We start from the raw sequence: 20,804 nt of genomic DNA, 5'->3' as shown, positions 1-20,804 counted from the left end.
GAGAAACCAGAAAGGATAAATTAAGGGGCAATGCACTGTTTTTAGCTCCCAGTTAGTCTTACAAGGGCCACGTAAGAAGCTGGGTTAGGATAGGCATCCATATTCTCACTGAATCATGGGAAACTAAGTCATGTATCTAGGGTCTCTCTTCCATTATTGGGGGTTGCCCTCAACATGGTTAATTCTCCTCACTCCAAACCACATATACATACATTTCTGGGTTAACCTAAATGCAAAAAGGAACAAGCTTCCAGAAAGTTTGAGAAAGCCCTTAGGCAGGGAAGAAGTGAAAGTCAAGCGCTTTAAGTAGGAAGCTGTCAGTTTGCTGGATACCAGAGCTCCAACCTGGGGGAACAAGGAGGCATGGCATAGTATTTGCCACAGAGTACACTTTGTATTCTTTATTTCTCTCATGCTCTACATGGAATCTTCTCGGCTGGTTGCATCAGTTAAAAATCTCATGAAAAAAGTTAAAGCAAAAGACTATTGAAATTGATTACATATTTTACTGCTGCAGTTCATCCTATAACAGGACCTAATGTAAATTTCCTTTACCATTGCATAGTAAATCCACTGTCCTAAATTAGCTTGATCAGAAGGGTAACTAGAATTTTATTTCTGGGATATTGAAGTCCTTGATCATGTGTCCTCTTCAAGCCATAGCTGGTACAATTATTCACTGAGTATTGTTACAAGGAATAAGGCACTCCAGTAGACCTCGGAGTTACAGTCAAACTGCTCTCTGACCCCAGTATGTAGTAGCTATCTTCGATCTTCATGATCATTGGAACTCATTAATCCTTCCAATATTGAAACTACTTATTTTTCACCGTTGTCTCTTAACATGAGAACTCATGCAGCTTTACTACTTCCTGTGTCCCTGGTGGAAATGTTACACACATGCATTTCCAGGAACCAGGACCCAGAGTCTAGCAGAATCCATAGCTGGGGAGTGGGGAGGGGAGAAACACAGACTCCCCCCACAGTCATTTGGAGTCTTATTTCTACCCTTTGGTTCCTGGACCTGTGCTTTTTGACTATTGGGAAAATATTGGGTCATCGAAAAAGCCATGACACATTTTTGCATAGAAAAATATGTCATGACTTTTCCGATGACCCAATAGAACCTTATAATGGTTGCTGGTTTAGCATTTATAATTCATTCTAGGGTGTAGCACACCAAACCTATGGGAGATTTTCCCTAAGATAAAACCTTGCCCAAAATGCAAAGAGGTTATTTCCGTATTTCTAGAAGATGTGCTATATGGTAGAATCAGTTCATTCTGTGATTCTGTGCCCATTATTGTACCTTCTTTGCTTCAAATTGGTCTCTTGACTTAAAGTGCTGTTATTTAAAACATCGTGTAAAAATCAGGTCATCTGTGAACCTCATGCTGTAAACCAGATCATCTGTGTTATAAATCAGAGCATTTGTGATGCTGACAGAGTCACTAAAGATAGAGGAAGGGCAACACATAGATGGGAAAATATATCAGACCCAGTAAGGATGAATTTATGAACTCTTTAGGATAGAAGGCCCCCCGTGTAATCAACCTGTCATGAGGTAGTTGGTTAGTCTTTTCAAGGCACTGTATCTAGATCTCAGGGCTGATTTCTACTTCTGATAGGTTTGACATTCAGCAGCAACAGTAACTGGATCGGCCTCAGGAAGAATACATGCCGTCTGATCTATGTGTGCCTTCCATTCCTGGCACCGTGCATACTCATGAGATGGAATTGGACTATACTCTGTTTATTACTTGGCCTCTATTTGTATCTATTTTAATAACAGGGTTGCGGTGGTGTGTTTTGACCCTTGACATTAATGTTAGATTAGATGCTCTACGCAATGATTCAAAGTATCTTAGTCTTACTTTGACATGGGGGTGCAAGTCTCTTTGGAACTTGTTGAAACTAGGTAATGTTATCCAGTCTTACAGTAGTGTTGCAGGACTTCTTTCTGAAGAGTCCTTATTTCTAAAGGGTCCTATTCTTCTCTTTGATTGGCTCTGAGTCTGATTACATGTCCTTACTTGTGCTAAGCTGAGACTTGATCCTAGCTATTGAGGCCATGAAGACAGGTGAATAGCTCTGGGAAGGAAAGCATTATGATAGGAGGCATCTAGTTCAGATGAAGCTTCCACATGGTTTCTAAATAACGACATGCTATTTTTTCTAACAAGAAGAAAGGGGCTTATTTTCAAGAGAATTTGGATATTCTAGGTTTCAAATGGACCCAGCCTAATTTCCAGGTTTCAAGACTCTTTCTTGCCATTGTCATAGACCTGCCATGTTGTTTTCAGTCTCTTGAGTAGTTCTGCCACCCTTAGGGTCAAAGATCAAGCCTGATTTTCATCAGATCTCTTTCCTCACTGTAGCAAATGAAGGTCTCTTTAAATGCTGAAGTAACAGCCTTCTAGATTTCACAGCATGCCCTGAGAAGGTGGTTTGCTAATCTGAGCCTTGTATTTCTCCTTCTTCAAGGATTCTCTAGCACTTAGCAAGTGCCAGTCACTCTATGATCCTTATAATCACCTTTGACGTCTTATGTTCCAAGTACTAGACTCTTCCGTAAGTCAGTGCTTGCCATTCCACCTAGCTGGTCCCAATTTAACCCAGTACCAAGTGACATCACCTCCTCCCTTATGACTAGCAAAATGATGCCTGTTTCCTTCTCACTGACAAGTGATCCAATTTCAGAATCCAATGCTGAAGATATGCTTTCAAAGGTGACTTCTAGTACTGTCATTACTCCAGTTTCCCTGGAAAGTAGACTCTTAGTCAAGCACCTGGGTTCAGGTAGATTTGTGAGGTGATTCTTAAAAACACACTGAGGAGTGGGAAAAGTAAAGCCAAAATGAAGCATGTTATTATTGGACAATTTATTGTTTCAGTAACTGGAACTAAATTTCGCCAAAGAATCTCTGAGAAACAATGAGAAAATAAGTCTAAGGATAGTCCTATGCCCGATGCGGTATAGTGATTAGGGTGGTTGGATCCCACATGGCCCACTAAGTAGTTCAGGTCCTGGCAAGTGCACATGCCCTATAGAAAATTCAAAAAGAATAATCCCATAAGACAATAATGAAGCTGAGGTATTATATATTAACTCTGACTCCAAATTATTTTTGAGAGTTGCCCAAGAGGTTTAATTGCAAGATTCTCAAGTTATACCTGGTGAGACACTCCACAGTCTAGCCTGAAAGAGGAAGTCAGGGCAGAGAAGACAGTCACAGAAGTTTGAGGGAGAAGGATTTAAGAGTGCTGATAGGAAGACTCATATGGGCAGAGAGGATGAGGGAGCAGCAATAGCACTGCTACATTAACTATGGTTGAACTCTATAAGCTCCAAGAGTAGGAACAAGCCAGGTGATGAAATACTTTATATAATATGCCAAGAATTTGTCATTTCATCTTACTCGTTATGGAAGGTGACTACAGAATAATAGCAGGAGTACAATAGAATTTTATTTTCATTGCATATAAGTCCGCCTTGTAGTCTTGCAGAAAGTAATCTGAAAAAGCTACTACTAGGAGCAATGAGAATAGATAGGAAGCTCTGTATTAGCACAAGCTAGACATAATAAAGACCTCATCTAGGGTGATGAAAAAGTAGCTCTGCCTTTATCTCAAATAAAAACAAATACTCTAAAAACAATATTATCTTTATAGTTAATGGTCAGGTTGAAAGAAAAGAATATATTTTTAGGATTACATGAATTACACAGTTGGAAGATACTGAGAATGAAAACTTGTTAGATTTTTTATTGTTCATTGTGCTTTCAACAGTAGAAGAGTCTGATTAAATTCCCTAGAGCCATGTTTTTAGAAGTATGATATGCATACAAGTCATCCAAGGATCACATTAACCTGCCAGTTTTCATACAGTAAATCTGGAGAGGGGTTCGAGAGCCTGAATTTCTAAGGAGATTCCAGGTGAAGCTTATTCATTTGGTCTGGGATCACATTTTGATTATCAAAACTGCAGACTATTTTAGGATGGCTTCTCTCCTTCCATCTAGATAACTTGGATTAAAATAAAAGTATATTCTGAATATTGCTCTGTCCTTATCCATGCTTCATGTATCTATATAACAAAAGTACCTATTCGTTAGGGTCCCCACAGGTGAAGCAAGGTGATTTATTGCCATTCTAATTGACATCAGAAGCCTGTGTTGAGTAAAATACTAAGGCTCAGAGCATCTTGGAGGCATGGCAGAACTCACAGGATAATAGACCATGGATTAAATTAACAATAAAAGAACTATTCAAAACAACTGCTTAAATAAATTTGCAAGGTGTTTCCATACCAAAAACACATACAAACTCACAATTTTAGATACAAACTTGAGGAATTTATCCAAATTTATCGATGTGACTTATAATATGCAGAAGCTGCTGCATTAACAAGAAACAAACAAAAAAAAAAACAAGGAACTCATTTTGCAGGCTAAAATTTTTGTCTGTTTGTTTTTTGCAAAAGAGGAAATCATGTTAGGTCTGTTGGGCAGCTGTATTTCAATGGTACCCTCTACTTTGTCCTTTTGCATACATAAATGTCTATTGGTTTCACTAATGACTGTAGTACTTGGAGAGATTAATTGGGCTGAATTTGTTTCACTGAAACACCATTTTAGAAGCACTGTTGGGATTTCCAGTTCTAGCATCTTATTTTATTTGATGTATTTAAATCCTTTTCATGATTAAATTTTTCAAAATATGCCTAAATTGAAGTATCTATACTTTCTCTGGAAAGTAGAATTATAAGAAAAGTAACGGAGCCAGCAGATGGCATCAGAAGTATGTCATTGGGCTCCCACATGGCCCACTATAGTTCAAGTCCCAGACTGGTGGCTTGAAAATTACACTGGGCACTTGTGTGTGTGTGCCCAAGATACTAGGAAGAGAATGGAGGAGAAGAGATTTTGATTGGGGACAGCCCTCCTGAAGGGTGATTTCTCACTTTCCCTCTTACTGTCTCTGTTTCTCTCTCCCCAGCAAGCACACGTGCCCTAAGGCAAAAAAAAAAAAAAAAAAAAAAAAAAAAAAAAAAAAAAAAAAAAAAAAAAAAAAAAAAAAAAAGAAGAAGAAAAGATAGAAAGATACAATTCAAGTGTGACAACATTGAGAAATAGCTAAATGATTCACCTCCAGGAATGGAAAAACCAATCAGAATTAATAGAAATGACAGAAAAACCAATCCATTGGCTCAGAGGTATAGTGACAGAATGTACCCAAATTCATCTAGAGGGTCATTTTCTAAAAAGGCAAATCTTAATCCAAAAAGTACTTTATTTTAGGAAGCATACAAAAAGCAGTTCACAACAAATGAAAGAACTATGGGAGACATAGTCTAAGCTCATGTTTGCTGTCCACAAAATCCCAGGTATAGCTTATATTTGACATTTAGGAAGTAATACTAAGTTTAAGATGGTAGTTTGAATAAACAACCAAGTACTCCTACCTCCAAATACACACACACACACACACACACACACACACACACCACATTCAATATCCTTAAAGAACAGTCAATGGAGGGCCCACCCATGGCCTGGTAGTTGAGGAAATTAGATCCCATATGGCCAACTGACAGTTTGAGTACCATGTATTGTACCTGGTGAGCTGAAAGATACAAGGGCATGTGTGCATGCATGCCCAAATCCTGAAAAGAGGGAGAAATGGAAGAGAATGGATTGAGGCATGATCATTTCCCATGGCAGGTGGGGGAGTTGAGAGTATGTGCCCTCTGGCAAATTTAAAAAACAAAAGCAAACAAACAAACAAAAAGCAAAAAACTGAGGCTGCACAATGAGACAGCTCTAATGATGTAGCTCTCTGCAAGGCTAACCCATGGGATGGAATGGTTGCAGATTCACATCCAAGGACCTCCCTGAGCAAGCTGGAAGAACTCGTGCCCATGGTCCCCCGCTGCCTAGGGCTGAGAATAGATTGTAGCATAAAGACCATGCTAAGGATGCCTGTGTCTCAGTATCTCTCTCTACATATATATATATATATATATCTCACTCACAGAAGAAGTAAGTATATGAACTTAACACAACAAAACAGAAAACATCCAAAAGTACTATTTGGGGAGTCATAAGCTTTGAGTAATTCCACAAACACAAAACAGATGAGAAACAGCAGAGAAAACCAACACTTAGGAAACTCACAGGAAACTTGTGTTGCAGATGGTATTAGTAACAGACTAAGCCCTACTCAGTAAGGAGCAGCAGAAGCTAAGACCAGAAGGAGCTACAGAAGTAAGCAGTAGAAGAATTAGTTATTGCAAACATCATTTTGTTGTTATTGTCATGTTCAGATAACAATCAGGTGGCAGTTGTGTTAAAAATGTACATACCAAAAAGTGTGACCTGTAGTAAAAGCCTCATTGAAGGGAAAAATGCACTATCTTAAATGCACTAATTAAAAGATAAAAACAGTTAAAAATAAATAAAATGTTTTAATTAAAAGGCCTATAAGTGAAGAACTGAGAGAAATTGGTATTAATGATTAAAAACAAATAAATTTTAAAATACAAAAATATCCACTAGTTAGAAAAGGAACAAAAAATCTGTAAGACCTCACCAGAGATTAAAATATACTATAAGTTTTAAATATTTAAAACATGTAGTTTCAGCACAATCAAAGACAAATTGATTATGAAAACTAGCCATAAAACACAACCACAGAAGGGAAAAACAGACACACTAACTACACAAGTAAAACTTCAACAAGACTAAATGTATCATAACATGTTAAATTATAAGAGACTAAGAGAAGAAACTATAATATAATGAAAGGATTAATATTACTTATATATCAGAAATTCTTACAAATATTCATACAAATAACCTACTAAAAATAAATAAATAAAGGTTGGGGATAGACAATTTTCAGGAAAGAAAATTCAAATGGCTATTTAACATTCAAAAAGTACCTATGAGAGAAGAAATGTGGGAAATAAAGATTAAAAGAAAGACATCATTTTTCCCTGTCATTTTTTCCAAAGTTTAAAGTTTAATAACTTCAAATTTTGGCACAAAAGGAGGAAGGTTTTTTTTTTTTTTTTTTTTTTGCTTTTGCTATAGAGTATGTGTGCTTACAAGAAAAAGAGAAAGAGTGAGGGAGAGAGAGAGAGAGAGCAAATCAGAGGGAAAATGAGAGAGAAAATGAAGAGGATGGCCATGCTGGGAGGATTGCCATGCCTCAATCCCTTCACCATTCTGTGTCTGGGATTTTGGGCATGCATGCACATGTACCCTGTGTGATTTTCAAGCCACTTGGCCTGACACTTAAACCATGCTTCCAGCCACTGGGATGCAGTCATCATAACCTCCATGCCACCTGTTGGCCCAGAGGGAGGATTTTCAACCAATGTGAAAGGTAATATTGGTATATCTGCTAAGTTTTAAAAATATTAATACATTTTTTGACTATGCAATGGCAATGTTTTGGATAGCACTACAGATGTAAGACACATGTTCAGACATGTTCATAATAGTACTTTTTGAAAGCAAAAGTTTAGAATTAAAGTAAAAAACTTAAAAAATTAGCCCAGTTGTGGTACATGATACTAAGACACAGTGTTCCATAAGGTGAGCCCACATGGGAGGCCCAGGCTGAATTCCCAGTTCAACCTAAAGGTCCTTATGGTAGCCTATGCCTCTAATCCCAGTGACTCAGGGACCCTGAGGCAGGAGGATCTCAAACTCAAGGTTGGCCAGGGCAACAGAGTTAGACCTTGTCCATAAAAGAGGTACACATAGTGTACATGCCTGTAGGGCCACCTGGGGGGCTGAGGAAGTACCCCGTCCTAAAATCAAACAAATGGGCCAGCAGATGGTATAAAGGGACTCTCACATGGCCAACCAACAGCAGTTCAAGTTCAGCCATGTGAGTGCATGAGTGCTCACCCAAGATCCCATAAGGAGAACAGAGGGGAAGGGATTGCAGTGTGGCCAACCCCCTTGGGTGGTGATTTCTCACTTTCCCTCTCACTGTCTCTCTCTCTCTCTGGTGAGTGCACACATTCTAAGGCAAAAAGTCTAAAAAACAAACAAACAAACAAGTAGATGAATGGTTAAATTAATTGTGGAAGGTAGAAACAATCAGAGTAACAGTTATTGACAGAGAAATGTTTCTAAGGCCCCTTATTGTTGAGCCAAATGAAGAAGTAATAGAAAAATAAGTGAGCATACAGACACACAAGTATATATTTGTTTATATGTATGTCTGCATGCATTTATGTATATGTATACACATACATATGTATGTATATATGTGTGCTTATGTATATATATTAAAACTAACTGATAACAGTACAGTACCATCCTCAAATGAAAACAGAGAAGGCTATGATTATCTGAAAAGATGGTGCCAGAAGCCAGCAAAAAATAGTTTATTTTCCTTTCCCTATGTATTTTAGGGAATATTTAAAAGTATATACCTTTAGAATTTTTGGTATCATAAAAGTTGAAGAGATTGGAGGTTTGAAGCTATGAATGTATTCTTCAGTTGTACATTATTATTTTAAATGTATGTTTAATTGCATGAGTCAGAGATTGTTTGACTAGAAAAATCTTAGAGAAACGTCATTGGCCTGTGGAGTCACCTCCTCTCCCCATAGCATGTGCCCCAACCCCTCACCACAAACACACTGCATTGGCCTCTATTAATCTCAACTCCAAGTAGATATTGTAATGTCAAGTCCTTTCACACTAAGTCGATCAACTCCAATGACTTTTCTCATAAGCAACCAAGTAGCAGAAAGTAGAAAGTGAAGAGAATTTCATCAGCACTGTGGAGATGCAGCTTCCCAGTATGACTTTTCCCTTTGGTACAAAGATCTAGTCTTATCCAATACTATTTAAAATATGCTATAAACAGACTTCTTCAAAAATCTTAACTCTGCCACTATTTGGAACATACACTTGTCACCACCCCACCCTTCAGCCTTCTTTTCAGAGATGCTATAATTGCACACAAAGCTTTGGACGCATGTCTGATTGGACAGTTTTGCTAATTTGCTGGTAGATCAATGACAACATGACTTGCCATTTTTCCCTAGCAGTGAAGGAGGGGAACAGAATTACCTCAAACTTCTCATTAATTAACATCCAAATTCTCTAAGATTATTACTATTATTTTTTAAATGACAAAGAACAGTCATTTATTGGTTTATTTTGTCTTTACTAAATGCATTAGTCATGCATCATTTAAATACCTGATTTCGTTAAAACCATTTTAACACCTTTTCTTTCTCCTGCCATAAAAATAAAGTAAGTAATTTCCTTTTTTTAAAAAAATCAGTCTTTCAGTTTCTGCCATAGAGTGCAGACATTCAGTATAGATTGGAAGGTGTAATAGCAAGGAGGGCAGCTGAAGATACTAGAGACAGCATAGGATGGGTGGGTAGGAAGAGTGGGAGGGAGGGGATTAGGAGGAAAAATATCACAGAAACAGAATAAAAAGTTACCTGTTGACGATAATGCATATGGTACTATCTGTGATTTTACTAATATGAACTGTATTCATGCTAGGAAAAAACATTTTGCACACTATAAAGATGTACAGTGATTAAAAGTAAATTTTAAAAATTTTAAATTAATAATAAAAGGGGGAAAAGATCTACTAAGTGAATGAGTAGCAATTGACATACTATTAAAAAACTATGTATGACTAAGCATTCTGGCTTTCTCTCACCCAATTAATACATTTCTTGGTGATAGTTTGTAAATCAGTAAGAGAACAGGCTGAAGAGAGAGTCAAATGACCTTCCACTTAAAACTGCTGAGCTCTGGAACATGCTGTCTATACCCCCCACTCCCCGATATTCTAACTTATGCACAACTGAAACCACTGATTTAAAAACTATTAAATAGTGGATTCTGTCTGCTCTATTAGCTTAAATGGATGTATTTTATCTTTAGCATTATATTCAGAAAGATACACTTAAGAATATATTCAGAAAGAAAAATAGTTAAGCCTCAAGGTCCCCAATAATTTACAGTACTGAACTAGATAACCATCCTAGATACTTCTGACAGAAATAACGCATCGCTTTTAAGCAAGGTTTCTGGTGAAAATAGTAGATGGTGTACTGGTTAAGGCACTGGACTCCCACATGGTTAACCATGGTTTGAGTCCCAGACCTGGTGGCTTGAAACTCATACCAGACGCATGTGCATGCATGCCCCAAATCCTGAAAGAATGGAGGAAAAGGAATTGCAGTGTGATCATTCCCGCTGGAGGGGGATAGCTTGCTTTCTGTCTCTCTGACAAAAATCTCTCTCCCAAAAAAGAAAAGAGAGGTTTCTGAAACTTGTTCTTAGATACACCAACATGGAAGACATACACAAACATGAAAACACTGATAATCAGTATTGTTTAATAGTTTTATTCTTCAGGCAGTCCTTTCCATTGGTCAGCTTTCACTAGGCAAGAGTTCAGCGATTCACTGACTCTCTTTTTTTTTTCTTTTTTTTTCTTTTTTTTTTTTTTTTACCTTTAATTACTGTACATCTTTAAAGCATAAAAAATGGACTTTCCAGCATGAGTCCAATAAAAATATTACCATATGCATTATCATCAACAGATAATTTTCCAATTTTTTGTCCATTAAATACTTTTTTATCCCCTTTGATTTCCTCCCTCCTGCCCCCCATTGCCCATACTGCTCCCACACTGTTTCTAGTATTCTCAGTTGTGCTCCCTGCTTTTATACTTCCAATCTTTCCATTTCTGCTAGAAAATGCAGGCATTCATTATATTGGTTTGTCGAAAAAGTCATGATGTATTTTTCTTTCTATGTAAACTTACATTACGTGGGGGCATATAATTTCTCTTTTTCATAGTTTGGTTTACTCAATATTAAATTGTCCATATTCATCTACTTTCTATAAAATGTCAGGGTCTCATTGTTTTTTATGGCTGACTAGTATTCCATAGTGTATATGTGCCACACTTTTTCAATCCATTCATCTATTCTTGGACATTTGAACTGATCCCATGTCATAGCAATTATGAATGATGTGGCAATACACTTGGATGTGCAAGTGTTTTTCTAACTGAGTGTTTTCCTATCATTCGGGTAGATGCCCAGGAGGGGAATTGCTGGATTATATGGCAGTTCTATTTGTAGGTCTTTCAGGAAACTCCATATTGTTCTTCACTGTTTATACTAATTCACATTCCCACCAATAGTGTAGGAGGATTTCCTTTTCACCACAGCCTTGCCAGCACTTATCATTCTTTATTTTTTGAATCTTAGTCATTCTGACTGGAGTTCAGTGGTATCTTATTGTGGTTTTAATCTGGATCTACCTTATGATAAGGAATGTTGAGCAATTTTTCATGTGTATTTTGGCCATTCATATCTCTTCCTTAGAGAATTATCAGCTCAACTCATTTGCCCATCTTTTAATTGGATTGAGTATCTTTCTTTTGGGGGGAGAGAAGTTAGCTGTTTAAGTTTTCTGTATATTTTGGTTATTATTCCTGTATCTGAGGTATAGTTTGAAAATATATTCTCCCATTTCAAGGATTATCTTTTCATTCTAATCATTTTTTTTGTTTGTTTGTTTGCTTGTTTTTATTCTGTGCAGAAGCTTTTTAACATGATGTGATCCCACTTGTCTATTTTTATTGTCTCTGCTTTGAGGGCCTTATTTAAGAAGTCTCTGCCTACTCTGATGTCTCCAAGAGTTTCTTCTGGGTCTTCCACTGGTAGTTTTATAGCTTAAGATTTTATGTTTAGATTTTAATCTATTTTGAGTTGATTCTAGTTAATGGTGAGAGTTAGAGGTTCCATTTTATTTTTCTGTAGGTGGATACCCAACACCATTTTCCAGCACTATTTGCTGAAGAGATTTTCTTTTCTTCATTGGGCTGCCTTGTGCCCTTTGTTGAAAATCAGTTGGCTGTATGCTTTGAGGTTTATTTCTTGGTTCTCTATTCCTGTTCCATTGGTCTACATGCCTATTTTTGTGCTGGTACCATGCTGTTTTGATACACCATCTCTTAAGTTACTATTGTTTTCTTTAATGAAAGGTTTTAGTGAACAAAGCTTTAACCAATGAGAGGCTAGACACATGAACACTTTTACGGTGTTGTTCTTTAGGCTTTCTATGAGTTAGCATCTTTTCTCTGTCTTTTCCATGTGCAGAGGATTCTACGGAAAAAAGCTAATTGCACAGGATCTTCTATTTTAGGTTGGTCAAACAAAGTGAGCAGAGCATACCTTAATGCTCTCAATCGCTTTATTATTTTAAAAGCTGAACATCTTTTTTTAAACAATACTGTAGCCTCTGGGGCTTAGAGGGCTTGCTGTATCAATCTTATAGAAAACTCTCTTTACATATATTAATGCTTACCAAACATGATTATGGTTTTGGCTTCATTTTGAAAAATCCCTCTTAATATCAAAGTGAATTTGAGGTGGGATCAACTGGCAGGTGAAAGAGAGGAGTATCAAACACTAAGCATGAACATTCACCTTTAGGATAGTTAGGAATACAAACTGTAGACTTAAATACCACATCTTGATAAAGTCCATGCTCTATGAACATTACTCCAAACCACATTAATGCAGAGAAGTAAGATGGGTACAAATTGATGCATGGTAACTTCTGCTTCACAGCCAAGGTATATTTTGCAAGAGACTATTACAACCAATAGGTTCTGTTGGAAGCATTGTGTCATCTGTTGTCTGTGTTGTAGTAGATGTGGGCTTAGTTATGAACAAAGCATTTCGAGGACTATAATAGAAGGTAGCTTTTTGGTGAAGTTCATGGAGGACTGGTTTTTCAGATTCCCAGTTACTGTCTTCTCTTCACCATCAGATTATTCGTATACAAAATTTGTAGACATGCTCCAGAAAAGATTCATAACATGCATTCTAAACAAGGAAGTTCAGTGGCTTGTGTCTTCAAGCTCTATTGTCCTCAGTATTTACTTTATCAGTGGCCAAAACTGCGTCTTACCTTGATGTCTTGGATGGCGAGTTCCCAGCTGCCGAGAGCCATCATGGCCTGTCAACACCTCTGAGTGCAGCACCAGCCTGGCCCCTGCCCTCTCCTCACCACACATGGCCCTACAATAATTATTGTCATTCCTCAAAGACATATTGGTGATAGTTACAATATCTTGAGTTAAGGCCTTTTTAAGCATTAAACCAAAATCAGAAAATAAATTAATTAATTTCACTAATAAAAATCAAGTATTTCTAGAAAAAAGAAAAAAGAACCTAATTTGTTTTAAAAAAATTCATAACAGCCCAAATCTTCATTTCTAATTACCATCTCTCAATGAAAATACTAAAATCTTTGATTCTAGTACTAGAACAAAGAACAGTATACGATAAGCCTGGAATGTCATGCTGTACCAGGAAGTTAGGAAGTACCCAAAAGTGGGAAAAAATTGGGATTGTGTTGAAAGCACAAAGGAGTCAACTTCAATCGTTCCAATGGCTAAAGAAGAAATAATTTGAACACTTTGACGAATAATAGTCATTGGATTATAACTGAATGAATATAATATCAATAAATCCATACTGATATAAAAGAATGATTCGGCAAATAAATGGAGTTCAGGACAGTTCTCCAGGTGGCCTCATGTCAACAGTTCTTGCCCATTTTTGCTCATAGTTCTCAGGCATAACTATACGATGTGCTAATACAATACCCTGAGATACTAAGAACTCCTGAAACAGCCAGGACCTGTTTCCGTCCTTCCTAGAGAAGGTAATGTCTTGAGATAGGGAGGAACAGCCAGAGACAGTCCAGGCTTTGTTCATGTCTCCCCAGGAAGCCGCTTTGCCCAGTGAATCTTGTGACCTCAGAGCTATGTAACCTGGAGTGAGAGGCCTTTCAAGGTCCTTCATTTGTGGTGCAAGTGGAGTACCTAGTCATCTGTCTGCTCCAGGCAACTTTCTAGAGCCTTGAGAGACAGCTCAGTATGGAGCCTAGGCTTCTTTTGTCCCTCGCTGTCTATCCAAAAATTAAACCCACTTCATGAAACTTGTTGTGTATGAATGTACTTAGTCTCCCTGGACTTACAAGTTGGCAATCAATGTGTAATGAACCTGCTTCACAGGGGGATAAAGGATAAGTCTTACTTACAAGAATTACAATTAGTATTTATTAACAAAGAAAATAGAAAACCACCACTAGAGTGTCAAAGTAATAATTTCCACAGGCAAGATCCAGTGATGAATGTTAAAATTAGTGAGTAACACTTTAGGAGAGTTAGGATATTCGCATAGTTTCAAAGTATATTCCCCTAAATACATTAATTGCAGGGGTGATATTAACATGTGACCACAAATATTTTAATATCCTTACCTCCTGTTGGTAAAGTTTAATGCACCTTCCTCTGAGTATAATATGAGCTCAGTGATTTCATTTTAACAGAGGGTTGAGAGGGAAAAATTACAACTTTGCAACCCAGCTATCATGACCTTATTCAAGGTCAACATCTCCAATTTTAAGTCATCTTGATATAAACTGCCCCCTAGCATTGATGCGATGAGAAGGATTCTTAAAATTTCAAAATTATACTTCTAATGCTAGGTAAAGTGGAGAGAGGAAATAACAGCAGTTGTCTCCTTAAGAAATTATTGACCCTGACAAAGAAACTTATTCTTTCTATGAAAGTCTAGAAAATAAAATAATACTGTCTATTTTACTGTTATCAGAGCTTTTGCATAAATAAAGCACGGCCTTGATATTAAAGTGATCTAATATTTAGGCATTTAGTTTGCACTTTCTTTTGGCAAAAATAAAACAAAACAGAAACATTCAAATGAATTATTAGCCTACCTGAAGGTAATATGCTGTGTACGTGTATGTGCGCATGTGCACACGCCTGCATATGCCTGTGTGTATGTGTTGAGAGTGATGGAGTATGTGTTGGAGACTGTGTATGTGTAGGAGACTGATAGAGTAGGAAGCTGGGAAGAAGCAGAAATTAAATAAGACTACTTTTTCTACATATGCGTATTTGTAACATAAACAATGGTTAAGCAGCATGTCATACTGTCACATGGCCCCATTGATTATATGACTTCAAGGTCCTATATAGTCCGAATTCCCTCATTAGGTTGAAGAAGATATAGCAATCTACCTATAGGTTGAGAAATACATTTAATTTCCACTTGTACATTAAAATATTGACTCTCCTTCTGTGTGGCAACTCATTGTCTTATGGGATCTTGGATACTGTCACATTCTGATCAACTGCCTTAGGTAGAACAAAGTTTTCCTTCAGAAAAATATATATTTATTTTCTGTTTGGAGACTGCTTTGTTAATATTACTTCCTCTCCTTGAACTAAACTTATCCTCCCTCTTTCTGAAATGCATCTCTATGATTATATCTGTATATTTTATTATTATTGTAATTGTTTTTTTCAGGTTGGAATGACCTCTCATATGTATTATAAAAGCTTTTCTTAGATGCAATTTTAATATGTGAACCACATAATACTTAGTATTAGCCACATGCAATGGAAGAAACCCAAAATATACCATGAAACTCAGTTAGGCAAACATACTGGTGCTCAGACAAAGAAAACAGATGTGTAAGGGAAGACAAATACTACAAAATTTTTGTAAAAATCACAATAATCACTAATCATTCTACCAAAGAAAACCTTTGAAGTCTTCTCTGGCTAATTCTCTACTAAAACTCCTTTGCTACATTCTTCCATTAATGGTTCACTTACAACAAAATATGATAGAAAAATAAATACTTTAGATATTCATCATTTCAGGTAAGGCAATTTACATGGTTGACTATAATATATTCAGTAATATTTCAGTCAGGAAAGAAAATGTTAATGGAATAGGGCCTTTTTATTCTACCTAAAGGGTATTTCTGCCTCCCAGTACATTTTAGAAAAGCACTAGAAATAAATTATCACAATACTACATAGAGAAATCAGTGAACAGGTGTGTGTTAACTCCATCCTAATAAAAATAGCTAGAAAACAAGTATCTTTTTAAAAATAAGTTCTTTATTTAATTGATAATTTACCAGCTTTAAAATTACAGGAGTTTTTCATTCAGAGGATGTCAAACATTTTAAGGAATGATTTAGGGAATGTAAAATAAGGTTCTCCATGACGTTTTGGTTATAGAGTCATAGAAAAATGGTGTATTGAGACATTGATTTGTCTTTGTTTTTGCTCTAGTCCCTTTTTTTTCTTTTTCTGGTAAAATAGTTAGGCCGGCTTGGAAAAGTTTGTATGTAGTAACTCACTGAAGAGATTATGTTTGGTTGGTATGACAGGGGTAGATGAGGTGGGTAGAATGTAGAAAGAAGGAGGAAAGGGAATAGATAGTGTAAGGGGAACAAAAAAGAATTCTTTTTTTTTTTTTGGGAGAGGTTTTTTTCGCTATAGGGCGCGTGCGCTCGCCAGACAGACAGAGACATAGAGACAGAAAGCGAGAAATCACCCCCCAGGAGGGATGGTCACGCCGCAATCCCTTCTCCTCCATTCTCCTCTCGGGATCTTGGGCATGCACGCACACACGCCCGGCGTGAGATTTAAGCCACCGGGTCCGAGACGCGAACCACGGTCAACTATGTGGGAGTCCAGCGACATAGCCATTACGCTAACTGCTGGTTGCCAAAAAAGAATTCTTGAGTCTAAGAAAAGGATAGAACTGGATGACTAGAAACTGAAGTATCTTGTAGCCCATCAAAGACAGCCCTGAGGAAGTCTCAGGACCAATGAAGGTAGCTACATGTAATCTAAGTCAGGTAGACCCTGGCCCCAGGATTCTTTACATCAGTAGAGGTAGCCATGCTTGAGTGTATCGTAGCAGTATGTGGGTTTTGTAGAACTAACAAGGGGTTAGCAAGTAAAGATCTTGTCAACTACCAAGATGCCCTAAACATGAAAGAGCTCTTGTTCTGTGTATATGTTGTCTTACTAGACTTGGGAATTCTTGCGCAATCCCCAGGCACTAGAATGTCTCAATTCCTGGGACCAGCAGTTAGTGTAATGGCTATGTCGCTGGACTCCCATATAGTTGACCACAGTTCAAGTCCCAGACCTGGTGGCTTAAACTCATGCCGGGCACATGTGTGTGCGTGCCCAACATCCCGAGAGGAGAATGGAGGAGAAGGGATTGCGCCGTGGCCATCCCCTCTGGGGGGTGATTTCTCGCTTTCTATCTCTCTGTCTTTCTCTGGCTTTCGGGTGAGTGCACGCACCCTATAGCAAAAACCCCTCAAAAAAAAAAAAAAAGAATGCCTCAATTTCTAACTTTAATAAAATATTGTAACATTATTCAAGCATTTGATTTGGCAAGTAAGACTCAAGAGTTCTCCACACGGTTTTATGAACACATAATAAGTTTCCAAAATTTTCACAGTGTTTCCTCTTCCTCATTGATTGGTAATTCTTATTTATTATTTGTGTCTCCCCAAAGTTTGTTGTGTTGAAACGAATCCCCAGTGTGATGGTATTAGTAAGTGGGGACTTTGGAACATGAATAAGTCATGTAATGAGAGACCTCATGAACTAAATTTCTACCTTTATAAGAGATACCCAGAGAGTCTCTTAAACCTTCCCCCATGTGAACTTGCAACCAGAGGCTGACTATCTATGAAGTAAGATGCAAGCCCTCACCAGAAACCAAATCTCCTAGTGCCTTGATTTTGGACTTCCCAGCCTCTAGAACTTCATAAACCTCAGTCTGTTGTAGACAGAAATAATATTTAAGATACTCATCAAGGTTCTATTGTACTTTAGATTCATCTTATTGTCCATAATATTGCAACCTGTTTAATATTTTAAGGATTCCATTTCCAATGCAAACACACACACACACACACACACACACACACTCACACAGAAACAGAGAGAGAGATAAGCATACAGATTCTCCAATTTGTTCTTGTAGTTATTTTCTCCCACTGTTCCTGCACATGGCTGTACCAATTCATTTCCCGTAAAATCAATGGATGCTGACAATACTAGGCTAGTATGTCTTTGCTGTGGTGCTTCCCCTTTCATTTTCAAGTTAACACTGTCTTTATTCTTTCTTTATATTGGCACTCCTTGGTTTAAAAAACCCAATTATTTTTTGTAACATTAATGATGTTGCTACTGTCAACAAGAAATCTTTCAGTAGCAGAAAATCCTAGTAGAGGATTAATGACCTTCACTCTGCGTGGCTGCCAGGAATGGAAGCACATGGCTTCCCTCCAAGCAGAGATCTTTGGCTTATATTCTTTTGACTAAGGTGTTTCTCTAGAGCTCTTTGGAATTCAAAGAAAGCCTTAAAGGTCATTTAATATTTTACCTTCCTCTAGGAAAGATACACTTGTTGTAGCAGTTAGCAATTATTTCATAGTCTATTCCATATGGTTACATATTAATTTCTGAAAACCACTTACCTTTTATGATGTTGAGAAATAGCATCTATGCCTAAAAACAGCCATTTCCACCCTGGCTCCACATCAGTATCACTTGTGGAACTTCTTTAAGTCCATATGTGAAGGTTCTATTTTTGAAGCTTCAAAGATTGAAGAGACAGTACTAAGTACCTCTCTCCTAGAAATGTGTTATCAAAACTATTATGTCTACCTATATTCTGCTTAATTCATGAGAGGTTAAAAAGGCAGCTTCCTGATCTCTACTACCAGAAAGGGATTTATTTTACCTGTTACTGATGTTATTTGCAATGGATAGATTAATCATTCATGCATTTATTCAGGAAGTAAATATGTATTGAATTGCTATACCAGAAAAGGTACTATTCTTACCTTAGATATTGAGAATAGCAAAGAGGCCAGTTGTCAAGAATATTAGATCAGATCAGAGAAGTAATCAGGGCCAAATAATATAGGGCTTTTAAGCCATTATAAAGGTTCTCTTTTAACTCTGAACAAGTAGGAAAGCCACCAGAAATTCTAGGTGAGAGATTGTTGTCGTTTTATTTAATAATTGAAAGGATCAGCCTGACTGGTATGTTGAGAGTAGATGCAATGAAAATAAAGTTAACAGTTAACAAGAGGGAGGCAAGGTAGAAGGCTTTTACAGTAATCCAAGAAGACATGATTATAGCTTAGACCAGATGGCAGCAAAGGGGATGGTGAGCAGAGATTGCATTCTGGATATATTTTTAAAAATTAGGGGCTAAATGGTGGTGCAATGGTGGGACAAGTGGAAACACATGAGAAGGTCCCAGGACCATGCCCCAAGGCCTCCTTGTGCTTGTCAAGTGCACATGCCTGTGATCTGGGCTGGCTGGGGCTGCGTAGATCATGATGTGACCACCATATTGGAGATTCCTGTCTATATTCACTCTCTCTCTCTTCTTCTCTCTTTTTTCTGTATCACTCATGGAAGAAATACATAGATAATTTATTTTTAATTAAACTAATGTATCTTATCATTATATTTGAATTTCATGTGGGATGTGAGAGAATAAAAGTCACAGATGACTTTACATCTCTGGGCGGAGCAACTGGAAGAATAGTTAATATTTATAGCCCTTTGCTGGGATGGAAATCAGGAAAAAAATTGTGGATATTCTGGGTTGGAGTAACTACCAGGCACTTCAGTGGCAATGTCAAGTAGAAGCTAGATAAACCATCTTAAATTCTAAGAAACAAATTTATGTAAATATCTAAAAACATAAACCTGGAGAATATTAGAGTGTAAAGCATATCTAAATTCAGGAAGATAAATATAATCACTAAAATGTGATTGTAAGTATGAACTAAAAGATCTAAGTTTAGAGCTGCGAGAGCCTCAATATTTAGAAGTAAGAAAGATAAAGACCAAGCAATACATTCCCAAACATACAGTCAACTGATTTTTGACAAAGGGTACCAGTCAATCCAATGGGAAAAGTAAAACCTCTTCAGCAAATAGTGCTGGAAAAACTGGATTTCCACATGCAGAAAGATGAATCTGAACCCCTACCTCTCACCTTTGACAAAAATCAAGTCAAGGTGGATCAAATATTTAAATCTAAGACCTCAAACTATAAAACTGCTCCTAGAAAACACTGGGGAAACTCTAGGAGACATTGGATTAAGAAAAGACTTCTTAAATAAGACCCCCAAAGTACAGTCAATAATCCCCAACATAGACAAGTGGGATTACATCAGAGTAAGAAGTTTCAGCATGGCAAAAGTCATAGTAAATAGTGTGAATCAACAGCCCTTAGAATGGAAAAAAATTTTTTTAAATTATGCATCAGATAAGGGATTGATAACCAGAATACACAAGGAACTCAAGCAGTTGTTTGGAAAAAAGATGATCAGCCCTATTAAAAAATGGGAGAATGAGTTGACAAAAACACTCTCTAAAGATGACATACGAATAGCCAAAAAACATATAAAAAAAATGCTCAACATCCTCATGGTAAGGGAAATGCAGATCAAAATAACAATGAGATACCACCTAACCCCAGTCAGAATGTCTAAGATTAAAAAGACAAAAAATGATAAGTGTTGGTGGGGGTGTGGTGAAAGGAGAACTCTTTTACACTGCTGGTGGGAATGTAAATTACTACAGCCATTGTGGAGAACAATTTGGAGATTCCTAAAAATCTACAAATAGGGAACCAGCAGTTAGCGTAATGGCTATGTCACTGGACTCCCACATAGTTGACTGTGTTTCGCATCCCGGACCCGGTGGCTTAAAACTCACGCCAGGCACGTGTTCGTGCATGCCCAAGATCCCAAGAGGAGAATGGAGGAGAAGGGATTGCGGCGTGGCCATCCCCCCTGGGGGGTGATTTCTCGCTTTCTGTCTCTATGTCTCTCTCTCTGTCTGTC

The 20,804-nt window shown here is 37.4% G+C and overlaps 1 pseudogene; it reads right to left on the bottom strand.

The window, feature by feature from the left end:
- LOC102492326 (AKT-interacting protein pseudogene) overlaps nt 1-12,891 on the bottom strand; it is a 30,062-nt pseudogene extending 17,171 nt beyond the window's left edge.
- Nucleotides 12,892-20,804: the final 7,913 nt, after the last annotated feature.

Source organism: Tupaia chinensis, unplaced genomic scaffold, assembly GCF_000334495.1.
Source record: "Tupaia chinensis unplaced genomic scaffold, TupChi_1.0 Scaffold000018_1, whole genome shotgun sequence".
Lineage (NCBI taxonomy): Eukaryota > Metazoa > Chordata > Mammalia > Scandentia > Tupaiidae > Tupaia > Tupaia belangeri.
This window is presented reverse-complemented; position numbering and strand designations above follow the sequence as displayed.